A 27,681-nucleotide genomic window follows, 5' to 3' on the forward strand; every position below is an offset into this window, starting at 1 on the left:
GAGGGACAGAACAACAGAGTTTTTTAGTCTGAGTCCGTGTTGTTTGGCTTGGGGCAGAGTCTCCCTCGCTGACCTAACACTTACAAAGGGAGCTGAGCTCCCTTAGGTCACTGTCGAAGGTTTCTGTAGTTATGATTCCTTCTTGTGTGATCGACCAGACTAAGTCCTGTTGCTGTTCTCGGGGAGGATAAATCTTCCCTTGGGAGTTGCAACGCCTTCCTTGCTTTGGTGCTCTGGAAGCTGGCAGGTATTATACTACTGCGCTGGCCCTTTCCCTTAGATCTCCCTTAGGCTAAGACAGAGTTCTTGGCTGCGGGTGATCTGTCACTAAAGCAAGGTTGGCAGGACCCTCTTGTCCCTTCCCCCTCTATCTCCGTAATGGCCTAGCCATTACTGTACTGTACCTTGCCGGCCGGCAGAGCTGGCCGGCAGGGGTATTACTGTACCATATGTCATTCTACTTCTGGACCTAGTATAGGTTGGGATATGGATTGACTAAGCCCATTGCCGGCCGGCAAAGACGCTGGACGGCAAGGGTCTTATGTTTTCGAGTGCTGCCCGGACCTCTCTTGGTCCCTCATCCATGCCTGCCGGCAGAGCCGGACGGCATTGGTCAAGGAAGCCTGAATTAAGTTTCTCCCCTTCCTTATATGCACTCTTTCGGTTGCCGGGCTTGGGGGGTTGTGTACACTCTTATCCCGGCATCCATTCTATTTTCTTCTAGTGCTGTACCTGTCCCGGCAGCCGGCCTATGAGGCCGGCTGCCGGCCTGTGAGGCCGGCAGCCGGGCAGGGGTAGTCTTCTGGTTCTTTTGCTGCCGGCTGGCATCGGTCTTGGACCTTTGCCGGCCGGCTTATGTCAGTCCTTGTCTGCCGGTCACCAAGAGTGTGGCCGGCAGCTGGGTACTACCTTGTGTAGTTGCTGGCCGGCAATCATTGCCGGCCAACACTGGCTGTTGCTGGCCGGCAGCTGCTGCCGCCGGCACAGGCATTTGAACCAGAGGGCTGCCGCCCTATAGCTGTTAAGTAGTATACTTTAAAGCTAATTGTGGTGTGTGCCGGCCGGCAAAGGCAGGCCGGCACACATCCTCCTATACTGTACTAGTATTCTTCTGTATAGCATATACAGTAAGAAGAAAACTATAGTAAAAGTTTAGGTACAGCACTGTATCTTCTAACACTATTGTGTTTTCTTACACAGCCCTTTGCTGTTGCCCTCAGACAGGAAGCAGAGTTCTTCCCCGTCTATTATCCAGGATTTTTAAAATCATTGCCTAGGTGTGAGCTCCACCTGTTTCCTATGGAAACCTTGCATTGGTTACTCTAGTAGAGATAAACCATTTTTGATTTTATTATCTGGAAGGCTGCAACAATGGGTTGTGAGGGAAACACAAGTGTGTGTCTTTCATTTATGAATTGTTATGCTATACTATGCATATCCAGTGATACATAGTTCACTTGATACTCATGGAAATTTCTTCTCTTTACAGAAGGACTCTCCGAAGTGGGGAAGTGCTTTCTGCAATGGCAGCAGCAAGAACCTCTGCGGACATGAGTTTTGTAGGAGACACGCAGCATACGCTGTCTCCAAGGATGATCTCCGGTATTGGGACCCTCAGGTATGTACTGTGTGCACTAACCTGATCAATGAGACATTTAAATAGCTAGGAAGAAGCTTCGTACCTGGGTAAGGGGCTTCCAAAAGTACACTTCTGGCCCTTATCTTCCAAGTGAGAAGATGAGGGCGTATCTTTTCCCTAAGGCATCAGCTGAGGCAGTGATTCCCCAGCCTCAAGAGGAGATCCCCTAAGTTCAGATCCAGGTGGATGCTGAAGTCGCGGTCGCGATGCAAGACATCCAGCTAAATGACAGGATATCTGATGTGGACGGGTGTCAGGAGGAAAACCTCCTTGCAGAAGCCCAGGATGAAGTTCAAGTCCCTCTACATCGGCCGGTCTCCCAGTAGAGCTGGGACAGGCCCTCTCTTCTATTGTTGGAATGATCCAACAAATGCAGAAGGAGAATCAGGAGAAGGCGGCTGCAATGGAACTGCGAATGCAGTGCCTTGCAGAATCACATGGGCCCCAGAAAAGCTCAATGTGAAAGACCTTCCTTTGTGCTCGGATGCTAACCCATGGAGGTATGCTGAGCACATGTCGATGACGACTGGAAAGATCGTCATCTCGGATATGCTGGGCTCAGTTCCCCTGGAGGGTGGAATTCTGGCCCAGCAAGGCACCATATCCGGACTGTTATGTCCGGCTGAGGAAGGAACCAGCTTCAAAGGAGGAGGCAGAGCCGAAGGAGGTCATAGTGATGACCATGCTAAGGCTCAAGCTCTACTTTCATCTTCGATGAAAGAGAGGGGCTTCTCTAACTCAAAGGTAGCTGCATTGAATAGGAAGCTCCCTTCCTTTGTGTCCTCGCCTACTAGAGCCTTCCCCCTTTTTACAGAAAGGGTTTCTGGCTGTACTAAAAGCAATCGAGGCCGGCAAGTCTTGCCCCTCCCTAGAGGAGTGTAAACCCTTGTCGCTGGCCCTGCCTATGGACCACAAAGATTGGAAGGACGTCCATCTTACGTTCTAAGTGGAAAGTTGGAGGCTGATATTGCCGGACGTCAGTTCGGCAAGGACCCCCCTAAGCTGTCTGACTTTCTTTTGCGAAGTGAGCTCGATACAAAAGAAAGACTGACTGCCTCAATGTCTCTTCAGACTACTCTCGAGATGATGGCAAGTGACCCCAAGGTCCATGAAATGTTCATGGTAGTGGCCAAGCCTCATCTGGCCACAGTGACGAAGGACCTTTATGGCTTCGTCAAGGCAAGGAGAGCTTGTAGGGAGTTCGTGTTTACCTCGGCTACAGTGAGGCACGAGCTAAAGAAACTAATCTCCTCCAACATTTGGGGAAAAGACCTTTTTCCCTACCGACTTGGTCAAAGAAGTTTTTGATAAAGCCACCTTGGAGAATAGAAACCTTCTCCAGAAGTGGGACCTGGCTATCAAAAGAAAGTCTTCCCCGGATGAGGGTCCTCAACCAAAGAGGAAGACTATGAGGACTAGGCTACCGTCTCGGCCAGCCAAGCCTCTTAGACAGCAACAGCAACTGCAATTGCCATTGCCCCCAGTGCCCCAGATCGTGGCACAAACCCCGACCACCTTTCAGTGGGTACCCCAGGCCGTGTCGACACAGTCCACGGCATTCACCCCAGCGTTCGAAGGGCAGTCTACTTCCTTCCGAGCAAAGCCTAGAAGAGCAGCCAGAGGCTCGTCTAGACGCCCCTCAAGGGGAAGGGGATTCAGGGGTGGTCGTGGTCAGGAAGGCAAGACCTCAGGACGGCAGTCCAAGTGAGGTGATACCGGTAGGAGGGAGACTTCTGAAATTTCGGGATCGGTGGACCTTCGATCCCTGGGCCCACAGCCTACTCAAGAATGGATTGGGCGGGAGCTGGTACAGCACTCCACCCCCGTACCTTCGGTTTTTTCCAACACTCCACCCCCGTTATGGAGGAGTACGTTCAAGAACGGTTGGAGAAAAAGGGTGAAGCCCATCAATTTCTAAGGGAGGCTGTTTTGTGTTCCCAAGAAAGACTCGGAAAAGCTCAGAGTCATTCTGGACTTGTCGCCACTTAACAAGTTCATAGTGAATTGCAAATTCAAAATGCTAACACTGCAACACATAAGGACCTTACTGCCCAAGAGGGCATATTCCGTCTCTATAGACTTGTCAGATGCCTACTGGCACATTCCAATTAGCCATCGACTCTCCCCCTACCTAGGGTTCAGGCTACAGCGAAGACTATACGCCTTCGGAGCCATGCCATTCGGGCTAAACATAGCCCCAAGGATTTTTACGAAGCTTGCGAGCGTAGCTCTCAAACAATTTCGCCTAAAGGGAATTCAGGTAGTAGCCTACCTGGACGACTGGTTGGTGTGGGCAGCATCCGAGACAGAATGCTTGCAAGCTTCCAGTCAGTGATCCAGTTCCTAGAGTACCTAGGCTTCAAGATCAACAGAAAAAGTCTCGACTTTCTCCATCTCAAAAGTTCCAGTGGCTAAGATCCACTGGGACCTTTTGTCACACCGTTTCTCCACCCCAGCGAAGAAAAGGAAGGAGATAGCGGGTTCTGTCAAGAGACTTCAAGATGCCGAAAGGATATCAAGACACGAGCAGGAGAGAGTACTGCGCTCTCTCCAGTTTGCTTCGGTGACAGACCCAGTGCTAAGAGCACAGCTAAAGGATGCAATCGGAGTTTGGAGAAGTTATGCATCAAACGCGTGAAGAGATCTGAGAAGACCAGCCGCTTCGGCTAAGTACTCTTCTCAGGCCTTGGTCCCAAGCCAGACATCTAAAGAAGTCAGGTTCTTCTTCAGCCACCTCCCCCGTCGGTGACGATTCACTCAGACGCCTCAAAGGAGGGATGGGGAGGTCACTCTCATCGGAAAAAAGTCCAGGGGACTTGGTCCAGGCTATTCAAGACCTTTCTCATAAAACTTTCTAGAAGCTAGGGCAGTGCTCCTTACCTTAAAGAAAGTCTCCCCGCGTCATTCGTTCCACATAAAGTGGTAATAGACAGCGAGGTAGTTGTAAGATACTTGAATCGACAAGGATCGAGGTCACCACCTCTCAACCAGGTGATGTTGGCCGTCTTCCGATTGGCGGAAAAGAAGAAGTGGTACCTGTCGGCAGTTCACCTTCAAGGAGTCCGCAATGTGACAGCGGACGCTCTATCCAGGTTCACACCGATAGAGTCGGAATGGTCCTTAGACGCAGGATCATTCTCCTTCATTCTGAATCAGTCCCAGAACTGCAGATAGACCTCTTTGCGACGAAAGACAACAAGAAGTTGCCCCTGTACGTGCCCCGTACGAGGACCCCTTAGCGGAAGCAGTGGACGCGATGTCCCTCGACTGGAACAGATGGTCCAAGATTTATCTGTTCCCTCCTCACAACCTTCTGTTGAGGGTCCTCAACAAACTGAGATCCTTCAAAGGGTAACGGCAATAGTGGCCCACAAGTGGCCGAACAGCGTGTGGTTCCTCCTGGCATTGGAACTGTAGCTGAAGTTTGTACCACTACCAGATCCAGTTCTGACCCAGCGAGTCCAGAAGTCAACTGTCTGCGCTTCATTACAGAAAACCCGGACCCTGCAGTTCATGATTTTCTCTCCCTAGCGGTGAGAAAGCGTTTCGGGATTTCGAAAGCCAGTATAGACTTCATTGAGGAATATAAATGCAAATCTACTAGAAGGCAATATGAGTCATCTTGGAGAAAATGGGTGGCCTTTTGTCAAGGCGAAGATTCCGCAGGAGATCTTGACAGACTTCTGCTTATCTTTTTTCCCCACCTCCATGGTCAAGGGTTGGCAGCGAACACGATTTCAGCGTGTAAGTCTGCTTTGACAAGACCCATTCTATATGCCTTCCAGGTCGACCTAGGTAACGAGATCTTTAATAAAGTCCCGAAAGCCTGTGCTAGGCTCAGACCTTCAGCACCTCCAAAGCCCATTTCATGGTCTTTAGACAAGTTCTTCATTTCGCTTCTCTGTTGAGCAATGAAGAATGTGCGTTAAAGGATTTGACACAAAAAGTTATTTTCCTAATTTGCACTCGCGTCCGGGGCCAGGGTTAGTGAAATTGTAGCCTCTCGAGAGAGGCAGGTCGTGTTCAGTTCCTGGATGGGGAAGAACTGAACCTGTTTCCGGATCCTATGTTTCTCGCCAAGAATGAGTTACCCACCAACAGGTGGGGTCCCTGGAGAATCTGCCCTCTGAAAGAAGATGCATCTCTATGTCCAGTAGAATGCCTAAAGGTCTATCTTCATAGAACTTCAGACTTCAAGGGTGGTCAACTATTCAGGGGAGAAACATCAGGCTCAAATTTATCTCTGAATCAACTCAGAGCAAAAATCACATATTTTATTCGCAGAGCGGATCCTGACAATACACCCGCAGGTCACGATCCGAGGAAAGTTGCCTCATTCCTAAATTTCTTTAATTGTATGGATTTTGAACATCTCCGTTCATACACTGGCTGGAAGTCTTCCAGAGTGTTCTTTCGCCACTATGCGAAGCAAGTAGAGGAACTAAAAGAGATCTGTGGTAGCAGTGGGTCGCGGTGTTAACCCTACTGTTTAACTCTGCGAGGAACAGTGGTCTTAATTGGGACGATTAATTCCAGGGTGAGTGTGTAGTTACATACTGTACTACAAACTAAGTGAGGGCACTGTGTTGCCCATCCAGACTGTTCCATTTCCGAAGGTGAACCTAGCATAAGTGCAGACATGTGTGCCGAGCGTTTCTAACGCTAATGTCATTGATTTGTAATACAGGCTTTTATGACTTTGATACCTCGGTATCTTAAAAGTGGCATCTAATGTTTTTCTTTCAGACAAACAAGCCCTGTTTACTATCATACTTATGCTTAAAGTTTTGGGTTATCCTCTTCTTATATATATATATGTATAATTGTGGTTAACCTGTCTGTTTATTGTCTGTCAATAAGCTTGTTCTTGAGAACCTTGCGTCTCCTTCACCTGTGTCAATTTATTGGTATAATTGAGCATTCATTCTATGTACCTTATCTGGGATAATTCTAATAGAATTGTTCCTTTATGCAAGCTATGTTGCATTGGTTTTCCTCCTATGCGGATATAAAACCTTTGGCCAATACAAGTATTGTGCGGAAAACTGGTCGATATTTCATATTGACGCAGTGGTCCTTTACAAACTATGCTTTACTTAATATAGGGCGAGACCACTATATTAGCTTGCCTGGTATTCATACATAGATATATGTACTCTTCGAGACTTTCCAGAGTCTAGTAGGACTCTTCCCTGTAGGGGGCAGGAAGCTCTAACATAGTTTATAGTTAGTTGAAAAGATGTATAACGGTAACATCTTAGGTCTCTAGGTCTAGTCGACCGGGAATAAATATCTCCGGGGAGTACGGCACGTTCTGAGAATCCACAGATACAGTAATGCTCTGGTACACTTCCATCAGGACGACATGGCTTGAGCCCAAAAAACGGATTTTGAGCGAAGCGAAAAATCTATTTTTGGGTGAGATAGCCATGTCGTCCTGATGGACCCGCCCTTGCCTTTCTAAGAAAGGGCTGTAGGACCCCTCCCTACATACAGTATCTGTAGCACCTCGTGTACGCTACAAGGAATACAGATGGCGCCAGGATTGGCGCCAGGCACGCATACGAATCGGGGGATAGGGAAGCCTTGGGAGCGGCTCCCCTTTTTCTTTCCCGAATTCGTATCTCGTCAATCTCCCTCCTACGAGACGAATCTCTATTCAGGTCGTAGATTGCCATGTGACGTGTCTAGAATACGTCCTCTGATATGTCGCGATATCCCTTTCACGAGGGATACTCGCTCCAGGAGTTAGAATTCTGGTACCTTAAGGTAAATTCTCTGGGAATATCGCCGTAGTTGTAATATACCCTAGGAAGCTACCCTATAGGAACTTCCATCAGGACGACATGGCTATCTCACCCAAAAATAGATTTTTCGCTTCGCTCAAAATCCGTTATATATATGTGTGTGTGTGTGTGTGTGTGTAGAGTACATGCAAATATACTGTATTCATATAACATATAAATATAGTTTATATATATATATATATATATATATATATATATATATATATATATATATATATATATATATATATATATATATATATATATATATATATATATATATGTATATATATATACATATATATTATACATATATATATATATATATATATATATATATATATATATATATATATATATATATATATATATATATATATATATATATATGTGTGTGTGTGTGTGTGTGTGTATGTATATATTATATATATGTATATGTACTGTATATATATATATATATATATATATATATATATATATATATATATATATATATATATATATATATATATATATATATATATATATATGTCTGTGTATATATATGCATATATATGTTACAGGCAAACTGTGTAACCAGGCATTTCACGAAATACCTAAAAATTTTAGCCATTTCGTGAAATGACTGATTCACTTGGGGATTACTCGAAAAGACTAAAATTTCCAGGCATTACGCGAAATGACTGAAATTTAGTAGTTCTTATTACACACTTTGCCTAATAGAATTCAGGCAAACTGTGTAATTCTGGTATTTGTATGCAAACATCACTTTTATGTGGTTTTAAGTATATATTGGTGTTGACACGGATTCTTATACACTGAAAGTTGGTTTTGAATATTTATAATTAGTATTGATTTATGTATATCTGGTAAACATTTCCATATAATTTTCATATATTTCATTTCCATATAAATTGTAGCCAGAGTTTTTTCAAGCACAAGTGTTCAATTTAAATTTAACTACCTGAGAAGTTAATTCTGTTTTGTTTGAAATGACCATTTTCTTTGATTTCTTTTAAATACGTGAGCAGGTAATTCACTCATTTTGATTTCTTTTAACCATATGAGCAGGCAATTGAAAAAATAAGGACCCTGATCAATATAAGCAGTTTTAGATAATTTGAGAAAATTTGGAATGTAGATTTAACTAAAACTAATATCATACTCTAAATATGCAAACATCACAAGGGAGGATGTCGACCTGTTCAAGTCCTACTGCATTACCTGCCAAGAAAAGACAAAAAGAACCAAGCGCTTAATAGTACTCAGCCATGTAGGCCTGGGTCTTCCAACTCTTTGAGTCCCTTGTGACGGATAATCAGTAAAAAGAAAAACACATGACAGCAAAATAAATAAATCAGAAAAAAAATATAAATGATACTAAAAGGTTTGGTCTCAAATTGGTACATTAGAAAGTATCAAAAGAAGAAATATATTTCAAGAAGTGTAATTTTCAGAAGCTTCCGTTATTTGAGCTGCGTCGATGGATGATACGAATTGTTTAAAAAAACCTTTCGAAGTAGCGAGTTTTTAAACGTGTTTTTATAGCAGATGTTTGTGATATTAGCTTCTTTGTTTTTTTTCTAGTTTATTTTATTTGATTTGTATGTTTATTTATGAAGTTACTTTTCCTAATGGTAGCAATAATAATAATAATAATAATAATAATAATAATAATAATAATAATAATAATAATAATAATAATAATAATAATAAATTATTTACAATTCTCTTGAATCTCTTGAAGATCGTCACGCACACACACTCACACACACACACATACACGCGCCCACACACACACGCGCGCTCGTGCGAGCGCCCGCTTGAAGACAAATTTCCCATAATCTTGAAGACTTGTTCCAACTGTCTCCAGATACCAGAGCTGATTCTGAAGACTTCAGAGATTTTCTATTTTTTTTTCAAAATATAGCTGATTCGAGTCTCTCGATCTGCATGAGTTCAATATGTCAGTATTAAAAGCATTCATCGTGAGCGTGTTGGTGTGTGTGACCGGAGCCCTATTTGGAGGAGGAATCCACCTGAAAAACGCAGCAGCGTCGGCGATACAAGCGCGGAAGGCTGCCTGCGAAATTCCTATTAAAGAACTCGGGGGACAGCTGAGGACTTTGCAAGAGTCCTTCATCTACAGATGGTTTTCTCGGTTCCTCCCAGAGGCGCCGCGCTTCCCAGAAGACTGTGGTGTTGCAGCTGCCTCGCAGGATTCAATCCTCGGAAGGTGGATGCGAAGCTTGCCTATTATCGGTGGCGTTTTGAGAGCCGCCGATGAAGTCGAACAGTGTGAACTTGGATTGGTGGAAATGCAGAGGGAAGCCGAGAGATTCAACGAACAGCTGAATTCGAATTGGCTCCTTCGAAAGCTTCTCCCCGAATTCCAACTTGGCGGAAGAAAAGAAGGGGTCATTTCTATCGCCAGTTCAAACCACTCAATTTACATCGGAGTAGCTCTTGCAGTTTCCGTCATAGCTGGCGGGATCTTCTGGGCTGTGACCAGGAAGTCTGAGGAAAAAAGCAAAGAGGACGAAGAAGAGGAAATTGGAAAAGTGGAGCGAGAGGAAGATGACGAAGTCTGCAGTGATGAAACCGAAGAGGAAAGCACATTCGAAAATGAAGTTTCGGATGAATCTTCGGTGGAGGCTGCTGCAGATGAGAACATTTCTCCTTAAGATGAGATTCCACAGACGGAGGAAGAGAAGGAAACTGATGAACTCGAAACAAGTGAAGAAATTGTTATGGAAAACTCTACTGAAAAAGAGCTGGTGCTGGAGAGCAAAAAAGAAGAATTCTTCAATAATGAAACGGAAAAAGAGGTCGGAATCTCACAGGAGGAAGAAGCTTCTGTACGAGATAAGGATATTTCTTCCGAAGTTGAACAAACTGCAGAGTTGGGAGAAGAGGAGAACATTAAGGATGTTCCCACAGCAAGTGAAGAATCAGAAGTCCTTGCTGAAAGGGAAGAAACACATGTTCCCACAGAAAGCGAAGATTCAGAAGTTCTTGCTGAAAGGGAAGAAACACATGTTCCCACAGCATGATAGTGTATGCGGAGAAATCGATAGTATTCATCTCTTTACTCATTGCCCAGATAGGTAAAGAATAAATGCCTTCGATTTCCCTGAGGAATCTGACGAAGTGAGGACTTGCGGCACTGAAATCTCTTTTGAAATCTAGAAGGACACTGGCGAACTAAGGAAAAGAGACAATGAAATCTCGAAAGAAACAGATAATCTAATGACAGAAGATCTTGAAAACTAGAAGACAGGGGAGAACAGTGAAGAGGAGCTTCTAATGCCAGAGGTAAGACACCTAAAAATAGAGAGCCTCTAATGCTAGAAGTAAGGCACCTCAAAATATAGATCGAAGACCCTCTAATAATAAAAGTATGAACCTAGAAATATATGCCAAAGAACTTCTAATGCTAGAAGTGTGGGAGCTAAAGAGAGAGGTCAAAGAACTTCTAATGTTAGAGGTGTGGGAGCTATAAAGAGAGGTCAAAGAACTTCTAATGCTTGAGGTAAGGGAGCTGAAAAGAGGTCCAAGAACTTCTAATGCTAGAGGTGTGGGAGCTAAAAAGAGGTCAAGGAACTTCTAATGCTAGAGGTGTGGGAGCTAAAAAGAGATCAAAGAACTTCTAATGCTAGAGGTGTGAGAGCTAAAAAGAGGTCAAAGAACTTCTAATGCTAGAGGAGTGGGAGCTAAAAAAAGAAGTAAAAAAAACTTCTAATGATAGAGGTGTGGGAGCTAAAAAGAGGTCAAAGAACTTCTAATGCTAGAGGTGTGGGAGCTGAAAAGAGGTAAAAGAACTTCTAATGCTAGAGGTGTGGGAGCTAAAAAGAGGTAAAAAAACCTCTAATGCTAGAGGTGTGGTAGCTAAAAAGAGGTCAAAGAACCTCTAATGCTAGAGATGTGGGAGCTAAAAAGAGGTCAAAGAACTTCTAATGCAAGGGGTGTGGGAGCTAAAAAGAGGTCAAAGATCTTCTTATGCAAGGGGTGAGGGAGCTAAAAAGAGGTCAAAGATCTTCTAATGCAAGGGGTGTGGGAGCTAAAAAAAGGTCAAAGATCTTCTAATGCAAAGGGTGTGGGAGCTAAAAAGAGGTCAAAGAACTTCTAATGCAAAGGGTGTGGGAGCTAAAAAGAGGTCAAAGAACTTCTAATGCAAGGGGTGTGGGAGCTAAAAAGAGGTCAAAGAACTTCTAATGCAAGGGGTGTGGGGGCTAAAAAGAGGTCAAAGAACTTTTTATGCAAGGGGTGTGCGAGCTAAAAAGAGGTCCAAGAACTTCTAATGCAAGGGGTGGGAGAGCTAAAAAGAGGTCAAAGAACTTCTAATGCAAGGGGTGTGGGAGCTAAAAAGAGGTAAAAGAACTTCTAATGCAAGGGGTGTGGGAGCTAAAAAGAGGTCAAAGAACTTCTAATGCAAGGGGTGCGGCAGCTAAAAAGAGGTCAAAGAACTTCTAATGCAAGGGGTGAGGGAGCTAAAAAGAGGTAAAAGAACTTCTAATGCAAGGGGTGTGGGAGCTAAAAAGAGGTAAAAGAACTTCTAACGCAAGGGGTGGGGGAGCTAAAAAGAGGTCAAAGAACTTCTAATGAAAGGGGTGGGGGGGGGGGGGCTAAAAAGTGGTCAAAGAACTTCTTATGCAAGGGGTGTGGGAGCTAAAAAGAGGTCCAAGAACTTCTAATGCAAGATGTGTGGGAGCTAAAAAGAGGTCAAAGAACTTCTAATGCAAGGGGTGTGGGAGCTAAAAAGAGGTAAAAGAACTTCTAATGCAAGGGGTGTGGGAGCTAAAAAGAGGTCCAAGAACTTCTAATGCAAGGGGTGCGGCAGCTAAAAAGAGGTCCAAGAACTTCTAATGCAAGGGGTGAGGGAGCTAAAAAGAGGTCCAAGAACTTCTGATGCAAGGGGCGTGGGAGCTAGAAAGAGGTCCAAGAACTTCTAATGCAAAGGGTGTGGGAGCTAAAAAGAGGTCAAAGAACTTCTAATGCAAGGGGTGAGGGAGCTAAAAAGGGGTCCAAGAACTTCTTAGGCAAAGGGTGTGGGAGCTAAAAAGAGGTCAAAGAACTTCTAATGCAAGGGGTGTGGGAGCTAAAAAGAGGTCCAAGAACTTCTAATGCAAAGGGTGTGGGAGCTAAAAAGAGGTCCAAGAACTTCTAATGCAAGGGGTGTGGGAGCTAAAAAGAGGTCCAAGAACTTCTAATGCAAAGGGTGTGGGAGCTAAAAAGAGGTCAAAGAACTTCTAATGCAAGGGGTGTGGGAGCTAAAAAGAGGTTCAAGAACTTCTAATGCAAAGGGTGTGGGAGCTAAAAAGAGGTCAAAGAACTTCTAATGCAAGGGGTGTGGGAGCTAAAAAGAGGTCCAAGAACTTCTAATGCAAAGGGTGTGGGAGCTAAAAAGAGGTCAAAGAACTTCTAATGCAAGGGGTGAGGGAGCTAAAAAGGGGTCCAAGAACTTCTTAGGCAAAGGGTGTGGGAGCTAAAAAGAGGTCAAAGAACTTCTAATGCAAGGGGTGTGGGAGCTAAAAAGAGGTCAAAGAACTTCTAATGCAAGGGGTGTGGGAGCTAAAAAGAGGTCAAAGAACTTCTAATGCAAGGGGTGTGGGAGCTAAAAAGAGGTCAAAGAACTTCTAATGCAAGGGGTGTGGGAGCTAAAAAGAGGTCAAAGAACTTCTAATGCAAGGGGTGTGGGAGCTAAAAAGAGGTCAAAGAACTTCTAATGCAAGGGGTGTGGGAGCTAGAAAGAGGTCAAAGAACTTCTAATGCAAGGGGTGTGGGAGCTAAAAAGAGGTCAAAGAACTTCTAATGCAAGGGGTGTGGGAGCTAAAAAGAGGTCCAAGAACTTCTAATGCAAAGGGTGTGGGAGCTAAAAGAGGTCAAAGAACTTCTAATGTAAGGGGTGTGGGAGCTAAAAAGAGGTCCAAGAACTTCTAATGCAAAGGGTGTGGGAGCTAAAAAGAGGTCAAAGAACTTCTAATGCAAGGGGTGTGGGAGCTAAAAAGAGGTCCAAGAACTTCTAATGCAAAGGGTGTGGGAGCTAAAAAGAGGTCAAAGAACTTCTAATGCAAGGGGTGTGGGAGCTAAAAAGAGGTCCAAGAACTTCTAATGCAAAGGGTGTGGGAGCTAAAAAGAGGTCAAAGAACTTCTAATGCAAGGGGTGAGGGAGCTAAAAAGGGGTCCAAGAACTTCTTAGGCAAAGGGTGTGGGAGCTAAAAAGAGGTCAAAGAACTTCTAATGCAAGGGGTGTGGGAGCTAAAAAGAGGTCAAAGAACTTCTAATGCAAGGGGTGTGGGAGCTAAAAAGAGGTCAAAGAACTTCTAATGCAAGGGGTGTGGGAGCTAAAAAGAGGTCAAAGAACTTCTAATGCAAGGGGTGTGGGAGCTAAAAAGAGGTCAAAGAACTTCTAATGCAAGGGGTGTGGGAGCTAAAAAGAGGTCCAAGAACTTCTAATGCAAAGGGTGTGGGAGCTAAAAAGAGGTCAAAGAACTTCTAATGCAAGGGGTGAGGGAGCTAAAAAGGGGTCCAAGAACTTCTTAGGCAAAGGGTGTGGGAGCTAAAAAGAGGTCAAAGAACTTCTAATGCAAGGGGTGTGGGAGCTAAAAAGAGGTCAAAGAACTTCTAATGCAAGGGGTGTGGGAGCTAAAAAGAGGTCAAAGAACTTCTAATGCAAGGGGTGTGGGAGCTAAAAAGAGGTCCAAGAACTTCTAATGCAAAGGGTGTGGGAGCTAAAAAGAGGTCAAAGAACTTCTAATGCAAGGGGTGTGGGAGCTAAAAAGAGGTCCAAGAACTTCTAATGCAAAGGGTGTGGGAGCTAAAAAGAGGTCAAAGAACTTCTAATGCAAGGGGTGAGGGAGCTAAAAAGGGGTCCAAGAACTTCTTAGGCAAAGGGTGTGGGAGCTAAAAAGAGGTCAAAGAACTTCTAATGCAAGGGGTGTGGGAGCTAAAAAGAGGTCCAAGAACTTCTAATGCAAAGGGGTGTGGGAGCTAAAAAGAGGTCCAAGAACTTCTAATGCAAGGGGTGTGGGAGCTAAAAAGAGGTCCAAGAACTTCTAATGCAAAGGGTGTGGGAGCTAAAAAGAGGTCAAAGAACTTCTAATGCAAGGGGTGTGGGAGCTAAAAAGAGGTCCAAGAACTTCTAATGCAAAGGGTGTGGGAGCTAAAAAGAGGTCCAAGAACTTCTAATGCAAGGGGTGTGGGAGCTAAAAAGAGGTCCAAGAACTTCTAATGCAAAGGGTGTGGGAGCTAAAAAGAGGTCAAAGAACTTCTAATGCAAGGGGTGTGGGAGCTAAAAAGAGGTCCAAGAACTTCTAATGCAAAGGGTGTGGGAGCTAAAAAGAGGTCAAAGAACTTCTAATGCAAGGGGTGTGGGAGCTAAAAAGAGGTCCAAGAACTTCTAATGCAAAGAGTGTGGGAGCTAAAAAGAGGTCAAAGAACTTCTAATGCAAGGGGTGTGGGAGCTAAAAAGAGGTCCAAGAACTTCTAATGCAAAGGGTGTGGGAGCTAAAAAGAGGTCAAAGAACTTCTAATGCAAGAGGTGTGGGAGCTAAAAAGAGGTCAAAGAACTTCTAATGCAAGAGGTGGGGGGAGCTAAAAAGAGGTCAAAGAACTTCTAATGCAAGGGGTGCGGGAGCTAAAAAGAGGTAAAAAAACTTCTAATGCAAGGGGTGAGGGAGCTAAAAAGAGGTCAAAGAACTTTTAATGCAAGGGGTAGGGGAGCTAAAAAGAGGTCAAAGAACTTCTAATGCAAGGGGTGCGGGAGCTAAAAAGAGGTCCAAGAACTTCTAATGCAAGGGGTGGGGGAGCTAAAAAGAGGTAAAAGAACTTCTAATGCAAGGGGGGAGGAAGCTAAAAAGAGGTCCAAGAACTTTTAATGCAAGGGGTGAGGGAGCTAAAAAGAGGTCAAAGAACTTCTAATGCAAAGGGTGAGGGAGCTAAAAAGAGGTCAAAGAACTTCTAATGCAAGGGGTGGGGGAGCTAAAAAGAGGTAAAAGAACTTCTAATGCAAAGGGTGGGGGAGCTAAAAAGAGGTCAAAGATCTTGTAATGCAAGGGGTGGGGGAGCTAAAAAGAGGTAAAAGAACTTCTAATGCAAGGGGTGTGGGAGCTAAAAAGAGGTCAAAGAACTTCTAATGCAAGGGGTGTGGGAGCTAAAAAGAGGTCAAAGAACTTCTAATGCAAGAGGTGGGGGAGCTAAAAAGAGGTCAAAGAACTTCTAATGCAAGGGGTGGGGGAGCTAAAAAGAGGTCAAAGAACTTCTAATGCAAGGGGTAGGGGAGCTAAAAAGAGGTCAAAGAACTTCTAATGCAAGGGGTGCGGGAGCTAAAAAGAGGTCCAAGAACTTCTAATGCAAGGGGTGGGGGAGCTAAAAAGAGGTCAAAGAACTTCTAATGCAAGGGGTGAGGAAGCTAAAAAGAGGTCAAAGAACTTCTAATGCAAGGGGTGAGGGAGCTAAAAAGAGGTCAAAGAACTTCTAATGCAAGGGGTGAGGGAGCTAAAAAGAGGTCCAAGAACTTCTAATGCAAGGGGTGGGGGAGCTAAAAAGAGGTAAAAGAACTTCTAATGCAAAGGGTGGGGGAGCTAAAAAGAGGTCAAAGATCTTGTAATGCAAGGGGTAGGGGAGCTAAAAAGAGGTAAAAGAACTTCTAATGCAAGGGGTGAGGGAGCTAAAAAGAGGTCAAAGAATTTCTAATGCAAGGGGTGTGGGAGCTAAAAAGAGGTCAAAGAACTTCTAATGCAAGGGGTGGGGGAGCTAAAAAGAGGTCAAAGAACTTCTAATGCAAGGGGTGGGGGAGCTAAAAAGAGGTAAAAAAACTTCTAATGCAAGGGGTGTGGGAGCTAAAAAGAGGTCAAAGAACTTCTAATGCAAGGGTGTGGAAGCTAAAAAGAGGTCAAAGAACTTCTAATGCAAGGGTTGTGGGAGCTAAAAAGAGGTCAAAGAACTTCTAATGCAAGGGTTGTGGGAGCTAAAAAGAGGTCAAAGAACTTCTAATGCTAGAGGTGTGGGAGCTAAAAAGAGGTCAAAGAACCTCTAATGCTAGAGGTGTGGGAGCTAAAAAGAGGTCCAAGAACTTCTAATGCAAGGGGTGTGGGAGCTAAAAAGAGGTCAAAGATCTTTTAATGCAAGGGGTGTGGGAGCTAAAATGAGGTCCAAGAACTTCTAATGCAAGGGGTGCGGGAGCTAAAAAGAGGTCAAAGAACTTCTGATGCAAGGGGTGTGGGAGCTAAAACGAGGTCAAAGAACTTCTAATGCAAGAGGTGTGGGAGCTAAACAGAGGTCAAAGAACTTCTAATGGAAGGGGTGTGGGAGCTAAAAAGAGGTCCAAGAACTTCTAATGCAAGGGGCGTGGGAGCTAAAAAGAGGTCAAAGAACTTCTAATGCAATGGGTGGGGGATAGATGTTGCCAGCGAGGCTTTGGGGAATGCGCGGCGGCGTCTGTGTTCTTTCTGATGCGTAAACTTAATTAAATACAAGTAAAAACAGGGCATTATATACGTATTATAAATACTAAACTCTTTCTTATCTTGACAGCACAAATGAAATCTTACAAGTTCCAACATGTAACTAAGCGCTCCCGAAACACGAGTCAACCTTTTACTTCTGCTTGGAGGATATCCTCGCAAGTAAGATGTAATCATTATGAATATGGAAAGAAAGATTTGATTATACTTCTACCTTTTGCTTCAGAGAATTACCTTGTACTTCTACCTTATGCTTACAAGGATATCCTTCATTTTTATGAATACCTCCCAATAACAAGACAATGGAGGTCCAGTAGAGAGTGGGGTTCCCCTGCTGTATATGACCAGAAAAGCAGCACGTAAAGTAAGTAAACTAGAAAGATTCGAGGTACTATCAGATAACCAGTCAGAATATTGCACAGACAATTATATTCCCCGGAGATAGCTACAGTATATGCTGGAAATGATCAATGCGGAAAAAAAATGTGGTATCCTTATTTAATATATCTTAGTGCTGCTTTTGAAACAGTTGTGCACGAACCACTACAAAATGATTTACGATCCACTGGTATTGACGATGAAGCTTTTGGAGTGTCTAGAAGATTAATTGCCTGATAGAAACTATTGTGTACGAATTGAAAGTTCTTATTAATGATATGAAACGTTAAGTAGATGAGTGTCCCAGTTATGTGTACGATAGGCCCAATCCTATTTTGTATCTATACTATGTGTCTATCGAAATGAAAATGCACTTTGACTGCTGGTTTTGATACTCTTTAAATATCCTTCCCTACGATTATAAAGTAAACTTAAAACTTATACAGATGACTGATGGTATTAAGTATTATTTGATAAAAAGAAGAACATAAAGTAATTTTACTAGAGTTGGATATCACTATCAATATTGAATAAGCAATGAGATTTTGAGCGCCTGCATACTTTTATACAGTATATGGCAAACGAGATAGAGCAGATAAGAAGCCCCCTATAGTGAATGCTATCAAAGAATGCAACGAACACTTTGTTTTAATTACTCCTTTACAGATTCCCTATATTTTGCAGTTTTTGTTAAATAATCATTATACAAATTATAAGTTTTTTTATATCGAATCATCACAGCAGGATAAGTAACTTTGCGATACCCACAAAACATATACACAGGCACATTATTATTATTATTATTATTATTATTATTATTATTATTATTATTATTATTATTATCATTATTATTATTATAAGAGAGATTACTCGAGTGGCATATGTAGATGAGATCATGATGAGAGGTAGATGGAGAAGGTTTGGGCATGCTCTTCTCACTCCCCAAGAGAGATTAGTTCACCAAACGTTTAGCTGGGCTCCACAAGGCACTAGAAGAATTAGAAGACCCAGGCCTACATGACTAAGGACTATGAAGCGTGAAGTAGGAGATGATGAATGGAGAAGTATTGAATTAAAAGCTCAAGACGGAGACGACTGGCAAAATCTAACCGAGGCCCTTTGCGTCAATAGGCGTAGGAGATGATGATGATGATGATGATGATTATTATTATTATTATTACTATTATTAGCTAAGCTACAACCCTAGTTGGAAAATTAGGAGGCTATAAGCCTAAGGGCTCCAAGGAAAAATAGCCAAGTGAGAAAAGAAAATAAGTAAATGCATACATTATATGGGAATAAATGAACAATCAAAATAAAACATTCTAAGAACAGTAACAACATTAAAACAGATCATTCATATATAACCTATAAAAAGACCTGTGTCAGCCTGTGCAAGTTTGAACTTCTGAAGTTCTACGCTAACACTGAGGAATTGAAGAATAAAACAATAATTGGCATAAACAAATACTTTTCCAAGAAGACCTCGATAAAAATACGGATGTTATACATTGAGCAGATGTACGTGTTTGAGAAATGAATGACGTCATACGATTTGTTACTAACGTCAGGACACCAAGCTTCTATAATTAGTGGTAATGTGCACGACAGAAAACAGTTTTGAGGTTTGGCAATACATGAAAGAATTTACTGATTTTCTTTTTTTATAAATTTGTTACAGTAAAACTAAATTGATGAAAATTTACAAATCAGATTTAATTTTATAAAACAATAATTCGATATAAAGAGGAAACTCTCATTTCAGTTAAAAGCATGAAGCATTCTAACATGATAATAGATGTAGCATTTTTTGAATGTTTTAATCCGATAGATTTCTTCACCAATATCCTTAAAAATATATTCAAACTCTGGGATTCGTAAAAGACCAGTTCTTAGAAGTATAATCTTTTTGAAATTATTTCAGTTATTCGCAAAAGTATGACTACAACTCTCAAGATAACATTTCGATACCAAAATTAATGTTCTCTTTTTTTCGATTAAACTTAATTAGCTTATTTAATGGAGATAATTTGTGCATGCTCTTCGCACTCCCCAAGAGAGATTAGTTCACCAAACTTTCAACTGGGCTCCACAAGGCACTAGAAGAGCTGGAAGACCCAAGCCTATATGGTTGCGGTCTATGAAGCGTGAAGCAGGTGGTGATGAATGGAGAAGTATTGATTCAAAAGCTCTAGATAGAGACGACTGGCGAGATCTAACTGAAGCCCTTTGCGTCAATAGGCGTAGGAGGCGATGATGATGATGACGAAAGATTATAAGATATGCAGACAGTTATCAGTAAAATAATCATTCGTATTGAACTAAGTTTTCTTGCAGGTTTTTCTACAGAAATGAGAGAGAGAGAGAGAGAGAGAGAGAGAGAGAGAGAGAGAGAGAGAGAGAGAGAGAGAGAGAGAGAGAGAGAGAGAGAGGGGGGGGTCTTAGTAAACCCCACAAAACTCGAAACTAACATAAAATGCAAGAAATTGTCAGCAGTTTTTCTCACTTTTGAAATCAAGCCATTGAATAACTAACTAATACGCATTTCATTGTTGGAAAATCACCCTTTAACACAAATGATATATTATCTCGTAAAGCCGTAAACGAATCGTTGGATAAAATGGTAATTTTGCCTCTAACATCGCGACCTATTTATGGCCGACCTACCATATTGCTATATGTGTTATGTTAGGAGTTTCCTGAAGGATATTGAGCATAATCCAGTCATCATATCTGCAACGTACTAATATCTATCTTTGAATCTTCCTGTATGAAGCTGATTTTGCAACCAAAATATCGCTGTCCCAGAAATCTTTCAAATTAGCTGTGAGATAGATCAATCAATCTACACCCAAGGGGTTACTCCACTGCCATTGTTCAGTGGCCACTTTCACATAAGTAAGGGTAGAAGAGACTTTTCAGCTAATGTAAACAGCTGTTCTAGAAGAAGGGCACTCCAAAATCAAACCATTGTTCTCTAGTCTTGGATAGTGCCATAACCTGTGTACCATGGTCTTCCACTGGCTTGGGTTAGAGTTCTCTTGCTTGAGGGTACACCGGCTTATTATTCTGTATTATTTCTCTTCTTGTTTTGTGAAAGTTTTTATAGTTTATATAGGGGATATTTATTGAATGTTACTTTTTTTAGAATATTTCATTATTCCTTGTTTCCTTTCCTCACTGGGCTATTTTACCTGTTGGAGCCCCTGGGGCATATAGAATCATGCTTTTCCAACTAGGGTTATAGCTTAGCAAGTAATAATAATAATGATAATAATAATAATAATAATAATAATAATAATGAAGAACTTCATCAGCCAGAGAAGAGCAGTTTTCTTTCTGAACGCTCTACATGTCGTTCTCCTTGACACAGTCTCCTAACTGACGCACTATCTTACCTCATTTTCATATTCACTTAAACTCAATTAGAAGGTCGCTTCCCATATAGGTATTACCTTAGACATGGCTCTTTAGCTTTTAATATTAACTGAAACTGGTTAGAAGTTGGGATTACGAAAGTGGGCCATGCTTGATAGCCTTTCTTGAATGCCCTTAATTCCGATTCTGTGACTCACGATGCGAACATTATAGGTCTTGAACTTTTGAGAGAGAGAGAGAGAGAGAGAGAGAGAGAGAGAGAGAGAGAGAGAGAGAGAGAGAGAGAGAGAGAGAGAGAGATTAGTTGGTAATGAATAGACGTTGCTCCATTCACAGCCCTCTCTTCATTCTCACATTGCATAAATATACACAAATCGTTATGGGAAGGTGAGATATATATATATATATATATATATATATATATATATATATATATATATATATTATATATATATATCTACATATATATATTACATATATTATATATATTATATATATTATATATATGATATATATTATATATATGTATATATAATATATATATATTGAATTAAATAGAATTTTAGGGATTTGAATATTACTATATAACTGCAAAGGCAGATCAACGATATAATTGTAAAAGTAACTGACAACATATCTGCGACTCGAAAACCACTAACATTTGCAATAATTCAAAATTATATAGTATAAAAGGGGGACCACCAGAATTGGTAAATTTATTGATGTCTATGATTTTACACACCTTACAGTGAAAATTGAATACATATAGCTCAGATTTTAACTTTCATCGTGTACGACATTAATTTCTTCTGATTTTTTTTCACACGAATTATCCTTCCAGACTCTATCTCACCAAGTTTTTATTAGTTTAAACACTTCAAGTTCTATCCTAAATCTCCCTATATTTGTGTAGTTTACATTTAATTTTATTTCTGGTATATCCTTTAGCACAGATATATAAATGCACATTAATAAAAAGAAGGCTCTGGTGCAGGTTGGAGATGTCAATACTTAAAGCTAGCAATAAATGAAAAAAATCATTAAGAGATTGCACAAGCTCATGGATTTTATCTTATCTTCTCAATCCTTACAGAACATTATGCAATCATCATATTTACATATCACATGGACAGTCGAGCTAATCATCCGGTTCAAAGTAGCACATACATACTTCAAAGATCCTCTGAAGCTTACGTATCAGGCTAGTGAAGTTATCTATAACCTCAAAAGGCCCACTTCGAGTCCTCGCTCCAGTTTCTGTATGAAGACCCAATTCCCTGGATTTCCGCATCACGTCACTCACGCTTCCCAACAACCAATTACCATCAACAAACCTCATTCTTTCAGAAAATCGTTGCGCCTTGAGTCTTCTCTTCATTGCCTTCGCCAAAATTGAAGATTTTGCGAAGGATATGTATTCAACTGTGTTTGTTTGTTTGTGAGCAACTGTACACAAAAACTACTGAACCGATTTTTACCAAACTTGATGGTCACGTTTGGTATGATCCATGAATCTGTAACGTATTGGATAAAGTACATCACAGTACAGGTACGTAGAAGTAGTTTGAAAATAATTGCCATTTTTTTAAATAACATTACGCAAAAACTACAGAACCAATTTCAACAAAACTTGGTGGGCATATGGGATATGTCCCAAGGTTACATCCATTAGATTTTGAAGAAAATACATAAGAGTACAAGCATGCAGTGGTGTTAAGAGCAAAATAAGACTACTTGGTGTCGGAAAGGCACGCTCTCTAGTGTCTTCTAATTTATTTCATGAAAATAAGGGCATTTTAACTTTCTTTAACATTGGAAATAGAGTATCATACAATACTTTTTAGTAATACAACCACTTAATGCAGGCTAGTAAAATCAAGGCGCAGCCAACTTTAAATATTATCATTGATATTAAATCAATCAACAGTTTCATAGACTTACAGTCCTTCGGTTACACCATTTCTACTCTTTTAATATTAATAATTGTGCGTAAAATATTTCTCCAAGACTTGAGATTTCAAGAAATATTAACAGAAGTAAATATTCTGATTTCATACATCGTACATTTGAGAAACTGGTTAAATGTAAGTAGCTTCATTGTTAAGTGATAGGACAATTCTCTCTGTAGTGATACTAGGTAAAACTGGCCTTGTCTGAAATCCCTCAAAGTGAGTACAGTTTCAATTTTGTGGATGGCACAATTCGCTTATTCTGGCTTTGCTTTTTATTTTATTCCTATTTTTTCTGTATAAGTTTTATGTTCTTTTGTATTCTTGCATTCTGAAACACAAATGAAAAGCAAGAATAATGATAGTGTTACAAAGGGTTTAATCACCTACTTTCATTCTCTCTCGAAGTCTCACTACCTTCCCATTTCAAGTAGTAGTAGTAATAGTAGTAGTAGTAACGACAGCAAATAATAATAATAATAATAATAATAATAATAATAATAATAATAATAATAATAACAGCAACCTACTTCGTAATGTTTGCTATCATCTAAAAACTGAAAGTGAAGGGAATAGCACTAGACGACACGAACGTCTAGGCTAAGCCGATTAGGCCAAGTATCAAGCGAGGATTATATCGATATGTTCCTTCATTTATATTCCTCACTAAACGCCTTTCAATTTACTTAAATTATCCGTCACATAACTGCAGGTAAGAGAAGGATTATCTACCGGTATAAGGAACTTCCTCCTCGTTAGGACACAATAGATTTCAAGCACCAAAATGACATCGTAGTGTGAACTGATGTTTTTCAGTTGCGATGCATATGAATTTTGTCGTAAGATAAATTGGTATTGGAATTTAAACACTTACATATATTAAGGTTTAGTCATTGAAAACAAAAATATTAATGCATTTGAGTAAAATTGATCAAAGGAAACAATTAAATATAACTTGTACTTAGGAATAGTCATTATCACCCCTATATAATAAATAGCAAGTGTCAAGCTTTATATATATATATATATATATATATATATATATAATATATATATATATATATATATATATATAATATATATTTCCAGTGTGTGTGCATACCTAATGTTAAGCCGTTATTTTTCACGAGTTGCGTATTTTAGTGTATATATATATATATATATATATATATATATATATATATATATATATATAAATATATATATATATATATATATATATATATATATATATATATATATGGGTGTGTGAGTATAAACAGAAATGTTCAGGCTAAAGGCAACTCTAGATAGATCCTATTGTCTGCAAGAATGCTCTATACCTACAGCTTGGAAAAACTTAATAATTATAGTAATTAACTAAAAGAAGACACAAAAGACCTAAGAATTACCGTCCAATAAGTTTACTCTTCGTAAAATATAAAACATTCACATAGATCATATCATGGCAAATAGAAAGACAGCTAGACTTCAATCATCCTAGAGAGCAGGCAGGCTTTAGAAGTGGGTATTCAACTGACCATTTTCATGTAATTACCCAACTAATGAAAAAATCAACAAATTATGACAAAACTCAATAAATTATGACAAACACTATGTATGAATTTATAAAATATGTGAAAGCTTTTGATTCTGTCAAAAAATCAGCAGTAATAAAGCCCTTCAAAACAAGGAATAGAAGAATCTTATGTTAAAACCCTTGAAGATACCTATAGAGGAAGTACATCAATCCTAAGATTAAATATAGTGAGAAAATTTCAATTGAGAAGAGAGTTAGATAGGGTGACCCCATCTCTCCTAAACTATTTACAGCATGTCTAGAATTTTTTAAGAACTTAGATTGAGAAAATGTAGAAATTAATATTAAGGGAGAATTCTTTAACAACTCAAGATTTGCAGATGACAGTTGTGTTGAATGAATCATGGGAGGAATTAAAAAAAATATAGAAGATTTAAATAGTGAAAACAGAAACATAGGACTGAAAATGAATGGGTAAAACTAAGATAGTGTTCAACAGAGATAACAAATAAGAGTTATGAGTGAACCTCTAGATTGTTAATAAATATGCTTACTTAGGAAAGACAGTGTTTCCACAGGACACGAGACCCAAATTAAAAGAAGGATAAAAATAGGATGGAGAGAATTTGGTGAACAAAATGAGATTATGATAAGTAAAAAGAAATGTATCTAACGAGATGGTCCTATCAGTATTAACTTATGCATCAGAAACTTGGAGTCTTACTTAAGTCTTATACCATAAGCTAGTTACAACCCAAAGAGCTATGGAAAGAATAATAATGGGAATAACATTAAGAGACAGAAAAAGAGCAACATGGATACGAGACCAAACTAAAGTAGAGGATATTGTAACAAAATGTAAGAAAAAGAAATATACATGGGCAGGACATATACAGTAATGAGAATGACAGATAATAGATGTACATTAAGAATAACAAAATGGGTCCATAGAGATTGTAAAAGAAGCGGGGGAAGAAAGAGAAGACGATGGATTGACGAACTAAGGGAAAAATAGCCCAGTGAGGAAAGAAAGCAAGGAAATAAATAAATTATAAACTACAAGAAGTAATAAACGAATATTCTAAAACAGTAACAATATCAAATTAGATATTTCATAAATAAACTACAAACAAATAAAAAAAATAAAACAAGAGGAAGAGCAATAAGATAGAACAGCATATCCGAGTGTACCCTCAAGCAAGAGTACTCTAGCCCAAGACTATGGAAGACCATGGTACAGAGGCTATGGCACTACCCAAGAATAGAGAATAATGGTTTGATTTTGGAGTGTCCTCCTAGAAGAGCTGCTTACCATTGCTAAAATGTCTCTTCTACCCTTACGAAGAGGAAAGTGACCACTGAACAATTACAGCGCAGTAATTAACCACTTGAGCAAAAAATAATTGTTTAGTAATCTTAAGTGTTGTTTGGTGCGTTAGGTCAAAGGAGAAGGGTAAAGAATAGACCAGGCTATTCGGTGAATGTGTAGGAAAATAAATGGGCCATAACCAGAGAGAGGGATCCAATGTAGTACTGCCAGGCCAGCCAAAGAATCCAATAACTCTCTAGCGGTAGTATCTCAACGGGTGGCTGGTGCCCTAGCCAACCTACTACCACAAAGGTTGCAGCTAAAGGTAAAACTAAATAGATATTGTTGTTACAATATTAAAAACGGAAGAAATTTTTATTTACGTGACATGACATGGAACTTTTGTATCTACATATAGCGAATTATAATTTTGATTACGTATGAAACAAGAAATCCTATTTTCAATGCGTGAAGAAATAGATATACAATGATTATGGAGGATAGAATATGTCAAACTCTCCTTAAAAAGGATTATCATATGTTTTTATTGTTCCATTGGCGAACGAAGATAATGGGTTAAAACAAATTTAAAGTAACAATACCTTCGACAACAACCAAAAATACTAACGAGAGAGAGAGAGAGAGAGAGAGAGAGAGAGAGAGAGAGAGAGAGAGAGAGAGAGAGAGAGAGAGAGAGAGAGAGAAAATCGTAAAATATCAACTAAGTATTGTAAAATAAAGTAAGCGTATGGAAATATCATATTTCTAGGTACGAAAAAAATATTTAATAAAAAACCTATGACAACATGCGCATGCATATTTAAAAACATACATACGCTACAAATGAACAGATATGTACGCATATTGTATGCATACATATATTTACCACTAACTGCGTAACATACATGGCCTGTTGAATAACCAAAAGCCCCCTTCGGTGATGAGAGTTAGAGGCAGCTAACGATTCAAGAGAAGAAAACCTTTCTACTCTTTTATAATCTTATCAAGAGGATTCTCTACATATACTGTGAAACTGGTGCAAACATACATACAAGTATATCTCTCTCTCTCTCTCTCTCTCTCTCTCTCTCTCTCTCTCTCTCTCTCTCTCTCTCTCTCTCTCTCTCTCTCTCTCTCTCTCTCCTCGATTTTTTCTGGGTTCGAATCCCTTGCCGACCAGAAGCTATTATCATAAAGTTAATTCCCCCTTGGGTCACTAATACCGAGGCAGAGTGAATTCGACATTAAGAAGTATTTATGGCTTATATAAATAAATGAAAAACACAATTAAATGTGAAAAATTATCATTATATATATATATATACATATACATATATATATATATTGTATATATATATGTATTTATACATATATACATATACATACATACATACATACATACATACATACATACATATATATATATATATATATATATATAATATATACATACATATATATATATATATATATATATATATATATATATGTATATATACATATACATATATATATATATATATATATATATATATATATATATATACATATATATATGTATATATACATATACATATACATACATACATACATATATATACACATATATATACATATATATGGTATATATATACACATATATACATACATATATATGGTATATATATACACACACATATATATATATATATATATATATATATATATATATATATATATATATATATATATATATATATATATAGTGTGTGTGTGTGTGTGTGTACCTGGAACATATTTATATGAAATACATATGCAATGAAACATTCCTCTTTATTTAAGTGATAGGTATGGAATTGTTCAATGTAAATTAATGAACAATGAACACGCAATTGAGTTTTCAAAGCTAGATAAAAATCATTTTAATATACTTATCAGCAACCCTCATGCTCAAGCTTTGATATACGAAGAAATTGATAAACAACAAATAAAATTTATCAAGAACTTATCTTTGGTAAGAAGTAAATTTTTTTTTTTTTAATTCTAATAAGAAATAAGCGGCAAAAAAAAGCTTGTCGATATTTTGTGAATGACAGAACGCTACAATTAGAATCCCAGTCGTGCAGAAACCAAATTACTAGCTTACAACGAATCACTTATTTCTAATCATCACTTTTCTATGAATGTTGCCATGGCCTTACGAATCCAGCACATTTTCAACAATGAATAGAAATAAAACTAAAAATTAGAAAAATTCTTGAAATAATGTAATTACAGGTA

At 39.5% G+C, this 27,681-nt stretch overlaps 1 protein-coding gene across 2 annotated transcripts in view; it reads right to left on the bottom strand.

Annotated features, from left to right (window-relative positions):
• Positions 1-27,681, bottom strand: part of LOC137615393 (uncharacterized) — a 326,176-nt gene that overhangs the window by 96,895 nt on the left and 201,600 nt on the right. The window lies entirely within an intron of this gene.

This window comes from Palaemon carinicauda, chromosome 21, assembly GCF_036898095.1.
Source record: "Palaemon carinicauda isolate YSFRI2023 chromosome 21, ASM3689809v2, whole genome shotgun sequence".
Lineage (NCBI taxonomy): Eukaryota > Metazoa > Arthropoda > Malacostraca > Decapoda > Palaemonidae > Palaemon > Palaemon carinicauda.